This window comes from Triticum dicoccoides, chromosome 6B, assembly GCF_002162155.2.
Source record: "Triticum dicoccoides isolate Atlit2015 ecotype Zavitan chromosome 6B, WEW_v2.0, whole genome shotgun sequence".
Classification (NCBI taxonomy): Eukaryota; Viridiplantae; Streptophyta; class Magnoliopsida; order Poales; family Poaceae; genus Triticum; species Triticum dicoccoides.
Genome location: NC_041391.1, coordinates 463551884 through 463560477, shown reverse-complemented (window position 1 = coordinate 463560477; position 8594 = coordinate 463551884).

Below are 8594 nucleotides of genomic sequence, written 5' to 3'. Positions count from 1 at the left end.
TTTAGCGAATCTGGTTCGCGGCTAAGCCTCCGAGTGGGAGGGTTGCTCTCCACTCGGAGTAGATTTGAACTTAGGCGAGTACGGGGTCGTGGCTAAGCCCCCGAGTGGGAGGATTGCTCTCCACTTGGAGTAGTTTTGTAACTTAGGCGAAACTGGTTCGCGGCTAAGCCCCCGAGTGGGAGGATCGCTCTTCACTCGTAACTTAGGCGAGACCGGTTCGCGGCTAAGCCCCCGAGTGGGAGTATCGCTCTCCACTCGGAGTAGTTTTGTAACTTACGCGAAACTGGTTCACGGCTAAGCCACCGAGTGGGAGGAATGCTCTCCACTCGAAGTAGTTTTGTAACTTAGGCGAAACTGGTTTACGGCTAAGCCTCCGAGTGGGAGGGTTTCTCTCCACTCGGAGTAGATTTTAACTTACGCGAGTACAGGGTCACGGCTAAGCCTCCAAGTGGGAGGGTTGCTCTCCACACGGAGTAGGTTTGTAACTTAGGTGAAAACTGGTTCGCGGCTAAGCCCCCGAGTGGGAGGATTTCTCTCCACTCGGAGTAATTTTGTAACTTAGGTGAAACTGGTTCGCAGCTAAGCCCCCGAGTGGGAGGATCCCTCTCCACTCGGAGTAGTTTTTAACTTAGGCGATGCTGGTTCACGGCTAAGCCACCCACTAGGATTTGAACACATGCTTATGCGGGAACAATCATTAAAAGATTGTAGGAATCATGTCTTGATAAACGATTTGACAAGTACTCTTATTACATCCTGACAATCCGACTGTCAAGTATAAAAACAACGAAGAAGATCCGTGTTCCAAGAGCGCGGCTCATCTTTCTTCTGAGCTAGGTTGTACAGGTGATATGCCCCATTGTGAAGTACTTTAGTGATGATGAAAGGGCCTTCCCATGCAGGGGCGAGCTTATGAGGCCGTTGTTGATCCACTCGGAGCACATGGTCTCCTTGAAATGCTCGACCTTTGACATTTCTAGCATGGAATCGACGAAGGTCTTGCTGATAAATAGTCGACCGAATCAAAGCCATCTCTCGCTCTTCCTCCAGAAGATCTAAAACATCTTGGTGCTTGCTCTGGCTTGGCTTCTGAGAAAAGTTCCACTCGGGGTGCATTATGAAGCAGGTCACTAGGAAGCACGGCTTCAGCCCCGTACACCATGAAGAAAGGGGTTCGGTTAGTGGATTGGTTGGGAGTTGTCCTCAATCCCCACAAAACAGATGGCAACTCAGTTACCCAAGCTCCAGCTGCATGCTTAAGGTCGCGCATGAGTCGAGGTTTCAGACCTTGGAGAATCAGACCATTTGCTCTTTCAGCTTGACCATTCGACTGTGGGTGCGCAACGGATGTCTAATCCACCCTAGTGCCTTGGGAAGCATATAATGCTCTGAACTCTTTCGAATCAAAGTTTGAGCCGTTGTCTGTGATAATGATGTGCGGAACTCCATATCGGGATATCAGATCTCTTATGAAACTAATGGTTGTGCTTGAGTCTAAGTTCTTGATAGGCTTGGCTTCAATCCATTTGGTGAACTTGTCGACTGCCACAAGTAGATGAGTGAAACCACTTCTGCCGGTCCTTAGCGGCCCAATCATGTACAATCCCTACACAACAAATGGCCAGACGAGTGGAATGGTCTTCAAGGCAGATGCAGGCTTGTGGGACATGTTTGAGTAAAACTGGCAACCTTCACACTTCTCAACGATCTCTTTTGCAACTTCATTGGCTCGTGGCCAATAGAATCCTGCTCGGTATACTTTGGCCACGATGGTCTGAGAGGACACATGGTGACCACATGTCCCTGAGTGGATCTCATCCAATATCAGTCGACCCTTTTCGGGAGAAATACATCGCTGAGCTACGCATGTAACACTTTCTCTATAGAGATGTCCGCCTATTACAGTGAAGGCTTTGGACCTACGGACGATCTGACGTGCTTCTACTTCATCTTCTGGAAGCTCCTGCCTGAGCAGATATGCAATATACGACAATGTCCAGTCGGGGGTGATTACCAGAATCACCATAACTAGATCGATAACTGCTGGCACCTCGACTTCAGTCGAACTAGTAGGACTTATTGGTTGGGGAGGTTCTTCGGTAAAGGGATCTTCTTGTACTAATGGGGAATGGAGATGCTCAAGGAACACATAGTTGGGGATAGGGTTCCGAGTGTAACCTATTTTTGCTAGGTCGTCAGTTGCTTGATTCTTGATTCAGGGAATGTGGTGGAGATCCAATCAAACTTCTTTTCCAACTTCCTCACTGCATTGCAGTATCCGGTCATGGCAGGGTTCCTGACATCCCACTCCTTCATCACCTGATTAACCACCAAATCCGAGTCGCCGTAGACCATCAGGCGACGGCCGCCGAGTGAGATGGCCATACGCAACCCGTAGAGGAGTGCTTCATACTCAACTTCATTATTGGAGGAATCAAAGTGAATCTGGAGGACATAACTGATTTTATCGCCTCTTGGGGACACCAGGACCACTCCGGCACCAGAACCATTTAACACCTTAGATCCATCAAAGAACATGGTCCAGTGTTTTGAGTGAACTTGAGTCGGCTACTGTTGTTCAATCCACTCGGCCAAGAAATCCGCGATTGCTTGAAACTTGATCGCCTTCTTTGCTTTGAACTTGATATCTGATACGTCTCCGTCGTATCTATAATTTTTGATTGTTCCATGCCAATATTCTTCAACTTTCATATACTTTTGGCAACTTTTTATACTATTTTTGGGACTAACATATTGATCCAGTGCCCAGTGCCAGTTCCTGTTTGTTGCATGTTTTATGTTTTGCAGAAACCCAATATCAAACGGAATCCAAACGGGATAAAAACGGACGGAAAATTATTTTGGAATATTTGGGATTTTCCGGAGGAAGAATCAATGCGAAACGGTGCCCGAGGTGGCCACGAGACAGGGGGGTGTGCTCTCCCCCCTGGGCGCGCCTGGCACCCTCGTGGGCCACCCGTAAGGTGGTTGATGCTCTTATTTTGCTGCAAGAAAGCTAATTTTATGAGAAAAATTTGGGCGAAAGATTCACCCCAATCGGAGTTACGGATCTCCGGATATAAAAGAAACGATGAAGGGGCAGAATCTAAGAACACAGAAACAGAGAGATAGATCCAATCTGGGAGGGGCTCTCGCCCCTCCCATGCCATGGGAACCAAGGACCAAAGGGGAAACCCTTCTCCCATCTAGGGAGAAGGTCAAGGAAGAACAAGAAGAAGGGGGGCTCTCTCCCCCTTGCTTTCAGTGGCGCCGGAACACCGCCGGGGGCCATCATCATCACCGCGATCTTCACCAACACCTCTGCCATCTTCATGAACATCTCCATCACCTTCCCCCCTCTATCTACAGTGGTCCACTCTCCTGCAACCCGCTGTACCCTCTACTTGAACATGGTGCTTTATGCTTCATATTATTATCCAATGATGTGTTGCCATCCTATGATGTCTGAGTAGATTTTCGTTGTCCTATTGGTGGTTGACGAATTGCTATGATTGATTTAATTTGCTTGTGGTTATGTTGTTGTCCTTTGGTGCCCATCATATGAGTGCATGCGTGGATCACACCATAGGGTTAGTTGTATGTTGATAGGACTATGTATTTGAGGGCTAGAGTGACAGAAGCTTCAACCTAGCATAGAAATTGACGCATACGGGATTGAAGGGGGACCAATATATCTTAATGCTATGGTTGGGTTTTACCTTAATGAACGTTAGTAGTTGCGGATGCTTGCTAATAGTTCCAATCATAAGTGCATAGAATTCCAAGTCAGGGATGACATGCTAGCAGTGGCCTCTCCCACATAAAACTTGCTATCGGTCTAGTAAAGTAGTCAATTGCTTATGGACAATTTCACAACTCCTACCACCACTTTTCAACACTCGCTATATTTATTTTATTGCATATTTATCTAAACAGCCCCTACTTTTTATTTATGTGTTCTTTATTATCTTGCAAACATATCCTACAACACCTACAAAGTACTTATAGTTTCATACTTGTTCTAGGTAAAGCGAACGTCAAGCGTGCGTAGAGTCATATCAGTGGAAGATAGGACTTGAGAGAGAATTTGTTCTACCTTTAGCTCCTCGTTGGGTTCGATACTCTTACTTATCGAAAGAGGCTACAACTATCCCATATACTTGTGGGCCATCAAGACCTTTTTCTGGCGCTGTTGCCAGGGAGTCATAGCGTGGGGTGAATATTCTCGTGTGTGCTTGTTTGCTTTATCACTAAGTAATTTTTATTTGCTGTTCTAAGTTGTTCTCTATCTTTAGTTATGGATATGGACACACGAAATACCAAAAAATTAGGTGTAGATGCTACTCATGGAGATGGGGAACCTCCTAAAACCCTCGATGCTCATTATGTTCAAAATATTATGTACTACTTTGATAATCGTGAGAAAACCCAACTCAACTTTATAATGGGAGTAACATTGGACCAACGTGAATACTTTAGGGATTATCGCTTGACACAAAAAGGGAAACTATTATGGGATCAAATTCAAATGTTGAAGTGGTATGCTAGGCAACTATGCTTGATACATGATTATACTTGCTGCTCTAGGATGAAGGCTCCACACCTTCCCTTTTCATGCAAATTTAATGATAATGAAACCTTAGCTTCTTATGCTAATGGTATCTATGATTACTATGATGTGGAACAAATAGAAGAATTTGTTGCTTTTATGGGTGCTTATGAGATTGAATCTATGTTTAAAGAGTTTGACGATTTTAATGATTCAGTTTATAGACCAGAAAATTTTGCTATACTTAGATATTGCTATGAAAATTATGAATACAATTACAATATTAACACTTTTATTGAGAAAGTCTCTGCTGTCCGAGAAAAGATTAGTATTTTGCAGGAAGCTATGGAAGAAGAAATTGATGAAACAGTGAGCTCATTGGATGAAAAAGATGATGAGGAGAGCGAAGATCAAAAGGAGGAAGAGCGGATTGATCACCTGTGCCCACCTTCTAATGAGAGTAACTCTTCAACTCATACATTGTTTAATTCCCCTTCGTGCTTACCGAAGGATGATTGCTATGATGATTGCTATGATCCCGTTGATTCTCTTGAAATATCCCTTTTTGATGATGCTTGCTATGCTTGTGGCCAAGATGCCAATATGAATTATGCTTATGGAGATGAACTTGCTATAGTTCCTTATGTTAAACATGAAATTGTTGCTATTGCACCCACGCATGATAGTCCTATTATCTTTTTGAATTCTCCCGACTACACTATATCGGAGAAGTTTGTGCTTATTAAGGATTATATTGATGGGTTACGTTTTAATACTACACATGATGATTTTGATAGATATAATATGCATGTGCTTGATGCTCCTACTTGAAATTATTATGAGAGAGGAACTATATATCCGCCTCTTTATGTTTCCAATATGATAGAATTGCAAGAAACTGTTTATACTATGCATTGGCCTTTACTTTGTGTGCATGAATTGTTCTTTTACAAAATACCGATGCATAGGAAGAGAGTTAGACTCCGTTGCTGCATGATATATGTTACTTTGTGCTCACTACTAAATTACAAATCATTGTTAATTAAAATTGGCTTTGATATACCTTGGGATCCGAGTGGATCCACTACTTGAGCACTATATGCCTAGCTTAATGGCTTCAAAGAAAGCGCTGCCAGGGAGACAACCTGGAAGTTTTAGAGAGTCATTTATTTCTGTTGAGTGCTTTTATATAGTTTAAAAACAAAAAAAATAAAGAGGGGTGTCGGTGTCAAAACCGGCGGATCTCGGGTAGGGGGTCTTGATCTGTGCGTCTAGGTTGATGGTAACAGGAAGCAAGGGACACAATGTTTAGCCAGGTTCAGGCCCTCTCGGTGGAGGTAAAACCCTACTTCCTGCTTGATTAATATTGATGATATGGGTAGTACAAGAGTAGATCTACCACAAGATCATAGAGGCTAAACCCTAAGAGCTAGCCCATGATGGTATGATTGTAATTGTGATCGGTCTTCTAAGGACCAACCTCTCCAGTTTATATAGACACTGGAGAGGGCTAGGGTTTACATGGAGTCGGTTACAAGGAAGGAAATATAACATCCGGATCGCCAAGCTTGCCTTCCACACCAAGGAGAGTTCCATCCGGACACGGGACGGAGTCTCGAGTCTTGTGTCTTCATGCTTCAATAGTCCGGACGATGTATATAGTCTGCCTGTCCAGATACCCCCTTATCCAGGACTCCCGCAGTAGCCCCTGAACCAGGCTTCAACGATGATGAGTCCGGCGCGCAGTCTTGTCTTCGGCGTTGCAGGGCGGGTTCCATCTTCGAATACTCCAAAGTAATTATTGAACACTTAGATCGTGTCCGGATCCACGAGGGAATACTTACACACCATTGTAGGGAACATAGCATAAATCTGATCGGCTGGCAATCTTCGTACGCTGTGCCTTCGCATCGTGGCCCAGTTCAACATGAATCGGTGCTTCTCGCCTCACCTCAACTCGCGCTGCGAGGCGGTTTTATTGGCACGTCCCGTCGAGGCAGAGATCGTGTTCCCGTTATTACGGGATCTTCCATTAATGCGTGCGTGCGTTGCCCCATGACGACCGTTGGTATGACTCCGTGTGCCATCAGGTAAACCTCAAGCGGTCACCCTAAGGACTCTTGATATTCACCCCCTTTATAAAAGGGGCCGAGGCCTATACCTCTTTTCCACCTCCCTCGTGCCTCGAGTTCTAACACCCGAGACCTAAGCTCCAACACCCCAGATCCTTCAATATGTCCGGATCCAACCCTCAAGGCCGGTGGGTGGCCTCCTCGATTCAAAAGAAGGACATCGCGAAGCTTAGGGATGTCGGATATCTGACCGCCGACATCCAGCACAGGCTTCCTGCTCTAGGGCAGGTCATCCCTACACCAGAGCCCAATTAGTGCGTTGTGTTCGTTCCTCACTTCCTTCGTGGCTTGGGCCTCACCGTCGATCCTTTTGTGAGGGGGCTCATTGCTACCTCTTGAGCACTACGCTGGATTTCCCCGAAGAGGAGAGGATGATGCAGCAAAGTAGCGTAAGTATTTCCCTCGGTTTTTGAGAACCAAGGTATCAATCCAGTAGGAGACCATGCACAAGTCCCTCGTACCTACACAAAACGATAGCAACTCGCAACCAACGCGATTAGGGGTTGTCAATCCCTTCACGGTCACTTACGATAGTGAGATCTGATAGAGATGATAAATAATATTTTTGGTATTTTTGATAGATAGATGCAAAGTAAAAGGTAAAAGGCAAAGTAAAAACAAAGCAAGTAAATAAAGTGATAGAGATTGGTATGATGATAATAGACCCCGGGGCCATAGGTTTCACTAGTGGCTTCTCTCAAGAGCATAGATTTTCTATAGTGGGTGAACAAATTACTGTTGAGCAATTGACAGAATTGAGCATAGTTATGAGTATATCTAGGCAATGATCATGTATATAGGCATCACGTCCAAAGCAAGTAGATCGAAACGATTCTGCATCTACTACTATTACTCCACTCATCGACCGCTATCCAGCATGCATCTAGAGTATTAAGTAAAAACAGAGTAACGCCTTAAGCAAGATGACATGATGTAGACGGATAAATTCATGCAATATGATAAAAACCCCATCTTGTTATCCTCGATGGCAACAATACAATACATGCCTTGCAACCCTTTCTGTCACTGGGTAAGGACACCGCAAGATTGAACCCAAAGCTAAGCACTTCTCCCATTGCAAGAACTACCAATCTAGTTGGCCAAACCAAAAAGGATATTTTGAAGAGACTTGCAAACATAACTCAATCATACATAAAAGAATTCTGAGAAGAATCAAATATTTTCCATAGATAATACTGGATCATAAACCCACAATTCATCGGTCTCAACAAACACACCGCAAAAAGAAGATTACATCGAATAGATCTCCACGAGAGAGGGGGAGAACATTGTATTGAGATCCAAAAAGAGAGAAGAAGCCATCTAGCTACTAGCTATGGACCCGAAGGTCTGAAATAAACTACTCACACTTCATCGGAGGGGCTATGGTGATGACCACTACAAAAAAAAGACACATCCATGACATTTTGGGCCGAATGAAAAAAAATTCTGTCATACATATGACACCTCTATGACGATAATTGTGACAAAACCCGGTATCATCATAGATGTGGTGGGCTCCTACTTCTATGACAAAAAATCATGACAGAAAATGGGCTTTTTGTCCTGGGCGGGCCGGAGACGCAGCTGCATGACATTCTTTGGGCCGTCCATGACGGAAAAAACCATGGTAGAAGCGAGGAGGAGGAAAATTTCAGGGAGTTGCCGAATACGGTGGGAGGTCGGGGGCGGAGCGATGCGCATTTCTCTCGTACATACGCGCGTGTGTGCGAGGCATTGGCTCTAACTGAACCCGAGCGAGGCGTTGAGCTCTAACTAAACCCGAGCGATTGCACTGCAGGCTACGCGTTACTGAACCCGAGCGATCGATCGATGGCTGTTAACTGAACCCGATGGAGCGATTCCTTCGCTACTGCTGCTAATTGAAGCCGATCGATGCTGCCTCTAGGATG